Here is a 13,496-nt window from a genome sequence, read left to right as displayed (position 1 = left end):
TAACTAAGGGAAGCAAGGAGAGTGAGTGGCTATCACACAGGATATCTCCTTTGTAGCCATGGGCCAGGATGGAAGCAGAGAACACAAAAGAAGCAATGTTTGTCCTCCTGTTTCATTCTTTGGTCGGCTCTTCAGCTTGCTCAGACCATACACATAAACCTGACCCTGCCCTGAGCTTGGTGGCACCTGATTTCCACCTCCCATCCCAGTTCACAACCATAGAGTTTTAACAGCCTGGCCCTTCCCAAGTTTTTATTATTTCTGTCTCTGACTTTTCCTCCTAGACCTTATGAAAGGCAGTGACTGAGGGTCATGCAATGCTATGATTAAGTCAACATCTGAACACAAAATTCTCATTTGCCTGAATTAAATAAAAACCGAGTTTTTATCTGTTGTGCCATGCTGCCTTACCCTACGCAATAACTTACTTCTCTCATTAAATAATACACTCAAAATACTGACCCAAGGGGCATCCTTACCATATTGTTCTGCCAAGGGGCTGACACTTCTGAGCATGAATGGACCTCATCTGCCAAATCCTCGTCCCCAGTTCTGCATTCAGAGGACAATAAAACCTCATGGTGTTTCTGCAATAATGGAAAGACACACCCAGCTCTCTGGGCTGATTAGTTGAGCTGGCCTCAACAAAATTACTTCCATGTTTCAAAGTCAGCCCACAGCCAAGCCACTGGGTGGCTTCTCAGTGGGGCAGAGAAGGCAGATGGACACTTTAACACCACTTACCCCGGGGAAAGATCCCTGAGGCTTTTGTGTATCTTGGGCACAGTTTGGTTTCCAGCCCAAAAAGCCAGTTCTACTGGTGGCAGTGATTTTTGGTCCATTTCATTTTTTACCAAGCTCTAAACACCAAGTCTGGGTTTTCATTTGAAACAATTTCACATTATTTTATGCTAATAGATCATATCTTTCTTTCTACTTAGAACGCACACATTTATTCCCACACAACAGCCACAGTACACCCAGAAAAACATTCAGGACAGAGCTCTGGATGTCTTTGATTTACCAACATACTTTTCAGAAATTAGAAGGAGATGTGGTACTTATACATTGTTAATTCAAGTACTCAAACATGAGCAAATTTATCCACTGGTCTCTAAAGGGATGGAATAGTAATATTTTTCCATTCTGGAATTAGTGTTCCTATTGGAAACTACAGAACCTTTTATTGATGCACTTGGTCCTCTGCTTAGCCCTCTTGGGCTATGCTAGACTAAATAGCACAGTTCAGCTGTCCTTAAAGGAAAACAGAAACAAAGAAAGTTTGGATTTTGGAAAGTAGCACAAACTTTCCACTTAAATGTATAGAATCATAGAAATGTTAAGGTTGGAAGAGACCTCTAAGGCCATTGAGTCCAGCTGTTAGCCCAGCAGTGCTGTGCTTACTGCTGAACCATGTCCCCCAGTGCCACATCTACCCATTTTTTGAATAGTTCAGGGATAGCGGTTCCACCACTTCCCTGGGTAGCCTGTTCCAATGCCTGACCACTCTTTCAGTGAAGAAATTTTTCCTGATATCCAATCTCAAACTTCCCATGTGCAATTTGAGACTGTTTCCTCTTGTCCTGTCACTTGTTACCTGGGAGAAGAGACCAAGCCCCACCTGGCTACACCCTCATTTCAAGCAATTGTAGGGAGTGATAAGGTCTTCCTTGAGCCTCCTTTTCTCCAGAATAAACACCCAAGCTTCCTCAGCAGGTCTCCACAAGCCTTGTGCTCCAGACCCTTCCTCAGCTCTGTTGCCTTTCTCTGGACACGCTCCAGCACCTCCTTGTGCTGAGGGGCCCAGAGCTGAGCACAAGAATTGAGGTGTGGACCCAGTGTGCCAAGTCTAGGGGGACCACCACTGCCCTGCTCCTGCTGGCCACTGTTGCTGATCCAGGCCAGGATGCCATTGGCCTTCTTGGCCCCCTGGGCACAGCTGGCTCATGTTCAGCTGCCATTGACCAGCATTCCCATTTCCCTTTCCACCTGGCAGATTCCCACCCATTGCCCCCAGCCTGTAGCACTGCCTGGGGTTGTTGTGATCCAGGTGCAGGACCAAGCTCTCGGTCTCTTTGAATCTCAGACCATTTGATCCAGCCTGTCCACATCCCTCTGTAGAGCCTTCCTGCTCTCCAGCTGATCAACACTCCCACCCAGCTTGGTGCTGTCTGCAAACTTACTTCCCACCCTCAGCCCCATCTTCAAGCCCCAGTTTTGTTTTCTGTTGAACAGCACAGACAATTCATTTTTCAGAGCTGTGTCTGACTTGCACTCTGTGGGTGGGCAGAGCCAGCCATGGGCAGCCTCAGCCTGCTCAGCCAGGCTGGGCAGCTCCCTCTGCTTGCACCACAGCTCTGCTTGGGTAGATTTCTGTTCTTTTCTTTCCAGAAGCCATAGCACACATTTCTTTCTGAGGCACAGAAATCTGACTAATCCCTCAGGAATGTCTCAGGGGAGGAACCTCCCACAGAAAGGCACTGTTACTTGCAGTGTAAACTCCCACCAGATGCATCTGACCCTGGGACAAGACTTACACAATGCCAGGGAAAACTTCACTTACCTCACTTACCTCTTCATAGGTGCAGTCACAGATCTCATCACACTTTCCTTCTGCAAGAAAAAGAAAAGCCCAATCTGCTCTCATTTATGTCCTTTAAATGATTTTGAGTTTTCCAGAAATTTGTTAACTGCTTGCCCCTCTTCAGAGCACTCAGGCAGTGCCTGCTGTGGTAACCCCCTCTTTCCATGCCTCCTTCTCTGCCTCCTGCAGCCAGCCTAGCCCAGGATTCAAACACAGCCTTCTCTGCTGCAGGCACCAGCTACAGTGCCTACAGAGGTGAAACCAATATAAAAGGAAATGTAGCCTCACCCACTGCTATCAAGTCAAACAGGTGATCCCTGCCTCTCTGTGAACATCAGGAGGCTCAAATAACTGCTTTCTCATTTCAAAATCCCACACTTAAGACATCCTTAAATAAAATTTAAAAAAAAATTAAAGTTTGGACTTAGGTATTTCAAAGGTTCTGCTGAAATTCTCACTCCTTGTCCCCACTTTCATGCCATGGCTTTCTTTTCTCTTGAACATCACGGAAAAGGTGCGTGTCCTTATGTCACCTTTGCTCAGATCTCTGGTGCCTGACCAGTGCTGCAGTGCCGGCCAGAGGGTGAACAGGAGCTTGGATCTGTTTGTCTAGAGGCTACTTGTGAGCAGGCACTGCTGGGTGGACAGCTGCCCAGGCCCAGGCTGCATCTCCCCGGACACTGTGGGTATCACAGGAGAAGACAAACATCAGGTAATTTGCAAGACCTGCTCTGTGACTGTGCCCAGAGCACATCCAACCCTCTTCCAGGGAGGGATGGAGACAGTGTTGTTGCTAGCTAGTTTTAAATCTGAGTCCAGTGATTTTCCACAGTCCCTCCTACAGAAACTGCTCCTATTTTTGTGACAGCTGCTCAGCTGCTTCAGAGGAAGGCTGGAAGCCATCTCAAGGCATGGGGCTGAAGGCACCTCGCAGGGATGCGAGATCCCAGTGAGCAGCACACCACACCCTCCATCCTACTGGCAGTGCTCCAGGGTTAATCCAGTGGAAACTGCTGTGGCAGTCCCCAGCACGGCTGCTGGGTCTCATTGCCACCTGAGTCATTCACCCAAGGGAAAACCCACAGCAGGCTCTGGACCCACACAGCACGGTGGGAGTGGGAGCAGCCTAAATACAAAGTCGTGTTCCTGGGGGCAGCTGCTGAGAAGATGCCTGGGAAGTGCAGCTAGAGAGTGGGGTGTTAAACAAGCACAGCCTGTGCCCCCCACGCTCCTAAGGGAAGGAGGGAAAGAAGCAGGGAGGGAGGGAGGGACTGCAGGCCGTGCTGTACATGCCCCAGGGAAGACAGGAGCATGTGTAGCTGCTCGGCAGCAGTTTCCCAATAAATTAAGCAAACAGGAGAGAGAAAGACACGGGGCTTCAGTGGCTCTGAAAACTGAGGTAAGGGCAATGAGGCTTTCAGTCCTTGCAAGCAATGTGACTCTTATCTGCCCCTGATATGGCAGTCCTGCTGTCACTTTTGAGTTGTGCTCTCACTGGCCTTGCACCCTCCCAACCAGAGGCTTCGGGGGAAAACCACAATGTAAAAACACCCTCTCTCACCCCTTCTCCCCAGCTGCCCCTCTTCCTCACTTTTAGGAAGTGAAGAACAAATGTATCCACAGTAACACAAAGGGGTTGCATGCCAGGTGCATAAAAGCGAGCACAGAGCTTGTCCCTGCTTGTCCTTGTGCAAGCTGAAAGCCAGCAGCTCTGGAAGTCCACAGAGAAAAGAGAAAAGAGAAGGAAGAAAAGCTCAGCCTGCCTGGGGAGGGAGGTGGGAAGTGGAGCAAGAAACACTCTGTTCTTTGGAGCATTTACAAGATACAGCTGCAAGGATAACTTCAGCATCTCCCTGTTCTGAAGTGTTTGACTTCAGCTCTGTAAATGCTCATCTACTGCCAGCAATGGGCATGTGCTTATTTTTAACAGGTTATATACAAGTCACACATTCAGATATTAGACAATTTCAGGAAATTTGCATAGAAAAAAAACCAGATTGTTGTAGCTTACAGACCTCAACAGTGGATCTATACAGTATTTTATATAATCATTCTATGACTATATGATTTAGTACCTTCAGACATAGGAAGGTCAAAGATGGGAGCTATATGACTTCTGAACATGTCTGCACATTGGCTGAGGTTTAGATAAGAACAGCTTCATGTCAGACAGTTCTTATACAATGAGCTTCTTACCATGCCAAGTCAAATGTAATGGTCCCAAGTCTCCCAACACTTGTGTTTCAGAGAGTCAAGCTGTGATGCTTTCCTCAGGAAGATTTAGCCAGCAGAAGCAACCCTTCGCTGAAGGAAGGCAGAGGTGCTGCTAGTGTCTGCCTGAAGGAAGCAGCTCTTCCTGCTGGTGAGTAGTGCCCTGTGCCTTCCTTGTGCCCCCTCTCTGCTTGCATCCATCTCTCCTGAAAACGCAAAGTCACCTGGGCTCCTGGCATCCCCACTCTGACTGGGATTTGTAGCAGATTTGTAACTGGGTTTGGAATTTCCTTGGTAGCATGAAGCAGTGCTGCAGGACCCTGCACAGAGCTGAAAGCCCTGTGCACCTCGGGGGAACCTGTGTGGAAAAAAAGGCTGTGGGATTGAAAGTTTAGGGATGAAGAGCTCCAGGCAAGCTCCCACTGGAAAGAAAAATTGTGTTCCTGCAAAACATTTCTTTATGGGAGTGATTTTACTCTGGGGTTTGTAGGAGCAGAGGAATTGCTGTAGTGAGAGCAAAGAGCTGCCACGCTGTGCTCTGGGGTGTCTGGCCATGTCTGAGGCAGTGCAACAGAGCCATGGCCCTGAGCTCACAGTCACACAGACACCAGGGACTCCTCCCTGCCCTGGCAGCCAGGCTGTCCTAGGGTGACGTTAGGATGCTTGTATCCCCATTTGTGTGTGTTATTTGTGCTGGATATTATGTTCTGTGCCTTCAAGACTGGCTCTGCAGAGTGAAAGTTTTGTTTTGGGCCTCTCATCAGCCACTCCCCACAGCTGGCGGGACACACAGACGGGACAGTACATAGTGCTGCTTTTGCTTTTTGCCCTGCTTTTCACTCTGCCCTTGCTTCTGCTTTGCTTCTGCTTGCTCTTGCTTTTTGCCTTTTCTCATTAGTTAATTTAGCTAAACAGTCCAAATTCCTTCCTGGGCTGTTTCCCCTCTCCTGTTTGGACCTATCCGAACCGCTCTGGACTGGGATCTGGGAAACACCAAGAGAGAGTTTGCACCTTGAGGCTGCAGCAGCTGCCCCAGCGCCGGAGGGACTGAGAAACAGAGCAACCCCCCCAGGAGAGACTTTCTGAATTTGCCATCTTTTTCAGAACGTTGAAAGAGTGGTGTCACCCGGTATTGTTCATTTTGTGTGCTGTGCCTGTTAAATAAACAGGTTCTTTCCACTTATCTCCAAGGAATTCTTCCCGAACCGGTTGGGGGGAGGGGCCGCGTGGGTTTGCTTTCTGGAGAGGCCCTCCCTTTTGGGGATTCTCTCCCAAATTTGCCCTAAACCAGGACACAGGCCACCACAGCTCTGCCCCCAGCTCTGTGCTGGCACAGCACATCCCTGGCCGGGCCAGTCAGGCACTGCCCAGAGCCCTCCTCCTGTCACAAGCAGGCCATGACGACCCTGACTGAGCACAAATGCTTTTAGGTTCCCTGGGCATTCTAAACATGGTCTGGTCCCCTACAGCTCTCCTTGGAGGAGCTCTCACAGCCAGCCTCAAGGCATCCCATTTCCCCTTCCTCTCCTTCACCCGCAGCTCAGCATCAGGACACCAATGGCACACCCTGGAAAAGCCTGGAAACTTCCCTGAGCACAGCCAGGCAGCTGCAGGGCCCAAGCCCCTGCAGTACCAACCACCTTTTGTGAATTCAGCAGTGTGATCCTGAGTCACTACACATTCCTCCTTTTAATTTTAGAAGTAGTTAACTCCTCTCCTTTTTATTATCTCGATGTATTCCTCCTCTCATACCCATAGGATTTCAGTAACTGTATTTCCCATCAGCTGGCACAAAAATCTTTTGTCCTTCCCTAATATGTGACCACAGCCTCAGCTTCCTAGCTCTTTTTTCACCTTTCTTTGAACTTCTTCAATTTCATTAGTAAGTGTTTTCCTAAGAAGCAAGGTGGACTGACCGCAGCTTTGTTGGTGTCTGCACATGCAGAACAGGAACAAACTTGCCTTCTGCCAGCAACCTGGCAGCTCTGGGCATGGGGGAGCAGATGGAGACACTGTAGGGACCAAACCTTTCTAGAGAAAAGTTGGAAATTAGGGAAAAACAAACAAGTCTCTCATCTCATGCCAAAACCAAAATAATTTTCCTTCTACAGAAAAGAGGAGAAAGGCCAGAAGAGGTAGAAAGCAGCACCATGGATGGAGCTGAGAACTCTCCTGCCCTGTGACCTGGAGGTTGCACAGAGGCAAATATGGTATGTCTGCAACTTACTGCTACCAACAGGATTCCAGAAAACACTGCCACACAGCAGAATAATTAACTATCCTCTATCTTGAATTAGGCACATTATTACCTTGAATTCTTGTGTGTGGCGAGTGAGTGTATTGTGCATCACTTGATTATTATTATTATTATTATTATTATTATTATTATTATTATTATTATTATTATTATTATTATTATTACTGCTATTACAATTACTGTTACTATTATCACTTCCTTTTCTGTTCTATTAAACTGTCTTTATCTCAACCCATTAATTTTACTCTTTTTCTCACCCCTATCCTGCTGGAGGGACAGTGGGGGAGAATGTGAGAGTGTTAGCTTCCTGCCAAGTCAAACCATGGCATCAGGAAGGTGAACATTGAGACTGAAGGCAATGGGTGTTCATGGCCAGATCATGAATAAAAGTGTGCTTGTGACTGTGCCAGTCTCAGTTCTACAGAAAACTTCATGTGAACCTGCTGCCTGGTGAAAGGAAACCATAGGCAATGTGGTATCAGCCTTGCCTCCAGTTACCACATTTAGGATGAAAAAAAACCCATAAACTTCTTGGCATTTGTTGGTTTTGGAGTGTAAATGGACCATTACATTGTGCTGCACCAACAATAATATCTAAGTAATTCACAGGGGTGCTGTTAAGTGACAGCTGTAGTTTGCTTTGAGCTTACTGAAGGGAAGGTGCTATTCTTGCATATTATTACAAGAAGACATCTGGGGTATCAAAACAACTTTTTTTCTTTTTTTTTTTTGTGCTGGGTGCATGGTGATGGAATGGCATAGGGGCCTGAGCTGGGAAGGGAAAGACTGAACTCCAGAGGTTTTGGGGTTTACCATGCTCCGCATGAAACCCATGGTGTTTAAGAGGCATTGCTCAGGTGGTCAGTCAAGCAAAGAGGGTCTGAAACATAAGGAGAGTAGCCTCATCAAAATTGTTGCTCTGGATGACAGTAAAGGATAGCTTAAGGGAAAAAATATAAGAAATATTGCACTGGCTGTTAATTTGCACTATTTCCAAAAATTCAGCTAAGCCTAGAGAAAATAAATATATGGGTTTAAAGATGGTTGCTATAGAAACCAGAGGAGATTTTATAGTTGCTTATGAGAGTAAAGAAGGTTCTGATTGATAAGACAATCACATTCAAATAGTCACTATGGAAACCCAAGGTGACCTGGAGGAAACGTGATTCCTCTCATTTTGCTCCTGTGGGCAGATGAAGACAGCCTGGATGGGGGAAGGTCTGGGCTGAGTGATAAAGAACACCACAGCAAGGCAGCAGCCACCTCATTGTGGTGCTAGAGGTGCTCAGTGCTTCATACTGCAAAGCTCTGTGAGCACTGACCTCTACATCTGTGAGATAAATTTACTTACTTACCCATAAATAGTGGTTTTTTGTTTTTTCTCATTGAAATGAACAAGTAATTGATTTCTTTGGGGGCAAAGCAGATTTGAGAGACCTTCCTATGTCTCCAGTGCATCAAAGCAAGGAAGGCCATTGTCACATCTCCTATGGAGCTCAGTGCTCAGGAGCTGCCTGTGCTTTGCTGAAGCAGGGTCACAGAGTTGCTGAGCACTTTTTGCCTCTGCTAACAACACCTTCTCCCAGAAGTAGGACAGAAAAAACCTGATTATGCAAGCCTTTTTCTTGTAGGTAGGTTATTTAAGGACCAAGGTGGGTCAGCCTGCACATGACATAAACCAAAAACTGCAGCTTTATAATACCTCAGTAAGCACTTGTCATTTGCTTCCAATATTCTTTTTTTTCAGACAGTGATAGAATGTTAGTATGAAGGGCAGGTGCTCAGCACTCCTGGACACAGGTGAAAACTAAAGTTATCCCAGGAGGTTTGTATTTTGTTAAAGCCATGGATATCAGTTCCAGATATTTGAAGTACACCAATTCTTCAGTAAGGATTCACAAGGGGCCAGACCCTGCCTGGTTCCTCTGCCCAAACTTAGCCACACTCTCCTCCTGCATTATTTAGAAAATCCTTGATTCACACTACCCACATTTGATCAAATCATAAAGACATTAATCATCAGAGATTTTTATGTTTTTTCTTAATAATTGTCAGTGAGGTAAAAAGAAATAGCTGTCAGCCTCAGGAAAACACCAATATGTCCATAATTTCACCAGGTTTCCAGTGTAAACATGCAAATAGGGAGGAAAAATGTCTTTTGGAGAAAATCTGAGGACTGAAAGAGTAGAGCACTGAGCAGCACAGCTTCCCTGAAGCTCTCACTCTCCAGGGTTAGCTGCCAAATCTGGTAAAAGTGGTCAGAAAATTCATCCAGCCCAGCTGTCAGATTGCTGACTTTTCTAATAAGCTTTGCTGGGTTTGGAAATTGCCCTCCCATGTAGAAAACCTAGCTGTGTTTGTACATCAGGTAATCCATAATGAAAAAGAAAATAAAAAAGAGAATACCTCTTCAGCTTGCATCATCAAATGAAAAGTTTAAACCTGAGGCTGCTTCTAGAAATGCAGATGGCACTGACAGGCACTGTGCTGGGGCTGGAAGAAATTGGACACACACATTATCTTGAAAGAAATTCCTACTGTTTTAAGCATAAGCAAATTTGTTACCTATTACTAAAGCTGTTGACTTGTGGCTGGAAATAGAAATTACTGCTTTAATGTAGACATATTGATTCAGCTCCAAGGAAGAGAATGAGATTAATATTGAATAAAGGATGCTCACAGAAAGATGTAGCCTGCCAGGTAAGTTCCTGTTTTGATTTGTGGCCATAGAAAGGAAATACATATGTGAAATAAACATGGTAATAATATACAAGTTAAGCTCTTTGCACAGAAAAAATGAGTGCAAATGTGTACCTGAGCCTTTTATCCTCAGCCCTGCTGCTCACACTCTCCATCACCACATGACAGAGCACCTCTGCTTATGGGGTTTTTCTCAACCTCTCTGCACCTTTCAGCAGAAATCAGCCACACTGGGAGAGAGAACAGCCAGAGCTGTTCTGGGAAAATATTCAGGCTGTAAAAATCTCCCAAAGCACACGTGGGAACCTGATGACTTTCCAACACTCATCAGTGAGAATAGATAGTGCTTCTTTACCAGTGCTGGGGATGGGTTGGGAAGATGCTTTTCTGAGGGCTTATTACCCTTTTATTCTCTGGGCTGAAGAGCACTCGAGCACCCCTCCTGGAGGCACACACTGCTCAGTATTCCCTGCAAATCATCCCAGCTTGAACTGGCTCCCCTGGGCCTCAGCTACCCCCTACCAGAGGCATAACCTGTCCCTTAGAGCCTACTTCTGTAAGCTCCACTTAAAAACCCATCCAAGGAGATGCTATGACTCGCTATCTTCCTCACCCTTTCCAATTTTAAGGAGAGAAAACTCCCAACAACACAAACTGCACCAATTATTGTGATAGCAGCAAAGCATCATTTTGAGAAAACAGTTTGTGAAAACATCCAAAATCGTAGGGAGTTGAAATTCTAAAGCTCTCAACATTGTGGGATGTGTCTTGCTTTCAGAACCCAATTCTTCATCTCTCTGAAAAGTGACAAGTGGCTGAGAGCCTTATTGCTGTTCCCTGGTAAATACCATGAACGAGCTGACAGATAATGTGAGGCTTCTCCAAGAAATGTGCAAAGGCAGTAAGCACCATCTGCTGGCTTCAGCAGGAAAGAAAAAAACAGGAGTTTTTCATTCAGTTTCATGTCTCTTCAGCTCTTCTGCCTCCAGTTTTAGGGCAAATTCAAAGAAACTGCTCCCACAATGTCAAAAAACCCAATCAGGATGGCCGTACTTAACCAGAGAAAGACTGTCCAGGGAACATCAGTAATCCTGCAGACAGATCAAGGTAAGATACAACAAAGATAAGAAAGTTAAATGAAATGAAAGTTCACAATAATTTTGTCAGCATTCAAACTGAGCCTTAACTTTTTACCTGGCTTTGCATTGTATTTGAAACACGAAAGCTTACCCCTATAGAGAATGTGATCCAAATGTTGACACAGCCTTAAAAAAAGAAACAGCCAGGGAGTGTTTTGCAAGAAAACCATGTATGTAGACTTGTTTTGCCCCTCAGTCCCTGATCTCAAAGGAGGATGTGGGGATTTGGCACAAATAGAGTGGGGCAGCATTTTGCAGATGGTAATTTCCATTATAGACATTTGTTACCAAAGGACCAATTAAGCCAGTGAGAGCTGAAGTTTTGCCACTGGTTTGGCAAAACTTCTCAGCAATTTGCAAAAATTGAACCCAGAGCACCAATAAAAGTAAAAATATATGAGGACTGCAGATTTCCAAATAACCAACAGTGCCAGCCTCAGCATTTACATTCAGAGCAAGGCAGGAGATGCCACATTTCTGGTGAATTCACAGGATGGCCCAGTCCTGCAGCACTGGGGCTCAAGACCATGGGTATTGCATGTGCCTGGCAGTGAGCATGCAGAGTCCCAGCCTGTCCCTTGGCTCACCCTGAGTGGCAGTGGTGCCCCTCTGGGAAGAGGTGCCTTGTCCCCCTGTCGTGGGGGTTGCACATTCCAGCCAGGCAAGCAGGGATCAGCTCAGGAGAGATGAGGGGCATCTGTGTGTATCAGGGGGGTATCCCCAATCCATCCCTCCCCAGGAGTGCTGGGGGATGTGCTGGGAGCACTGATGGAGCAAGGCTCACTCAGGGGCACCAGCCCAGGCTTTGTCCAGCCTTGCTCAGCCTGAGCGCTGCACACTCAGCTTGTTCTGCCAGGCAGGGATACCAGGAGCAACACACCTCTTTTGTTGGCTCTAATCAAGGGATAATCCTTCCTCAGAAGAAGCCCCAATTAGTATTTGGAGATGTGATCTCAGACCACAATTGCCATATGAAAATGTTGAGTTTTAGCTGTTTTAACCTACTCTAGCTTTTGACTACAAGATTAAGCACATGAGCAATCCCATCCTGACTAGATTTGTCCTGACAGACAGCCATGAAAAATGGGTGCAGTGGGCAGTGGCTGTCCTGTGCTTGCACAGCAGGAAAATTTAGGAGATGGCTTAGCTCTCTGCATTGCTGTGGTCAAGTCAGTGACCTCTGCAACATCACTGCTCTCTGGTTTGATTAAAATGAATCTCTCAGAGCTCCTCGTACCTACAGCTCTGCTTGTTGAGGACAATATGAATGACAGGTGTTTGAGGTTTCCCATCAGCACAACACCCTCAAGCCTTTTACTTTAGTCTTTAATCTGCAATTTAGAGAATTTAATGGTGAATGTTGGATATGTTCATGTGACCAAAGTCCACTGAGATTGCCTCACTGAGCTCATGAGCCATTATTTCAGTGTTAATCCCAGCACTCAGGACATCTAAGGCATCATTAAATACAGCTTAACCATAGCAGTATCTTTAAGCACCATTTGTCAGCAAAATCCAGCTTGATTCAAGTCTCTGCTAAAGCCTCCTCATCACTCCCTGACTGTAGCTCCACCACAAAGTGTTCATGCACTGCGAGGTTTATTGCTTTATCATCCCACTAACCCAATCTTTTGTTTGGCAAAGGTCCTACCCTTACATTTGTTTACAAACAAATAACACTAAGCTTCCCAGGAGTTTAATTGCTTCTCTTTGCAATACTACATCTTAATATGGGTGGTTATTTGTAGGTACTTATTATGTCTTCTTGTAGTACCTGGTAATAAACCGTGGAGCACCATGTACACAATCAGCTGGAGCATGGCTTGTTAATTATAAAAGGTGTCATAAAGTACATGTTTCATTTAACAAAATGATTAGTTATAAATATTTTATTGCAACAGCAGGCTGTTTGGTGTGCCACACAGCAGTTAACAGGGACGTTTCCTTGCATTGGGCCCAACCCTGCTTTTTGCCATTTGAAAGAAAACCCACTTACCCACTGCTCTCCTCAGGCAAACGGCCTCCAATTCTCACAGCAGAAGGCAAAATGCCTTTCTTTGGGAGAGGCAAAACATTCTCCTCCATCCCCAGTGTAAAGCAGGGAACGGCTAGGCACAAGGAAACTGGTATTGTCAATCAGTGTCACCTCCCATTTGTACTGAACCTGCCTTAGTGCCAGATATTTTGGAGGCAGGCCCTCAAAAGGCATTAGCTGCATTTCACCTTCACTCCCATCAAGGGCAGGATGCAGCTATACGCTGCCATTTATGTCTGACTTCAAGGTCAATAAACACCCAAGCACATAATGTGAGTAGAGTGATAAAATTAAGACTATAATGAATAGAGACAAAGTGACCTATTTAATGCTACAGCTTCATACATCCAACACCATATTCTGGAGGAACATCACATAGGACCTGAACTGATATCAAGGCCAGGGGGATCTAAAAGTGTCACTATCTTATTTTCTGGGAAAATCCCTTTGCCCAGGATTTCTTTCCTGGGAAGCTGAGAAGCCTCAGAGAAAAAGGAAAACAATATTATCTCATTGCTTCTCCTGTGTTTTGCTGCTTGGGAATGTGGTTGGAGATTGTTTATCCAACAG

The sequence above is a fragment of the Serinus canaria genome, chromosome 1 (genome assembly GCF_022539315.1).
Source record: "Serinus canaria isolate serCan28SL12 chromosome 1, serCan2020, whole genome shotgun sequence".
Lineage (NCBI taxonomy): Eukaryota > Metazoa > Chordata > Aves > Passeriformes > Fringillidae > Serinus > Serinus canaria.
Note: the sequence above shows the minus strand (reverse complement) of the source record.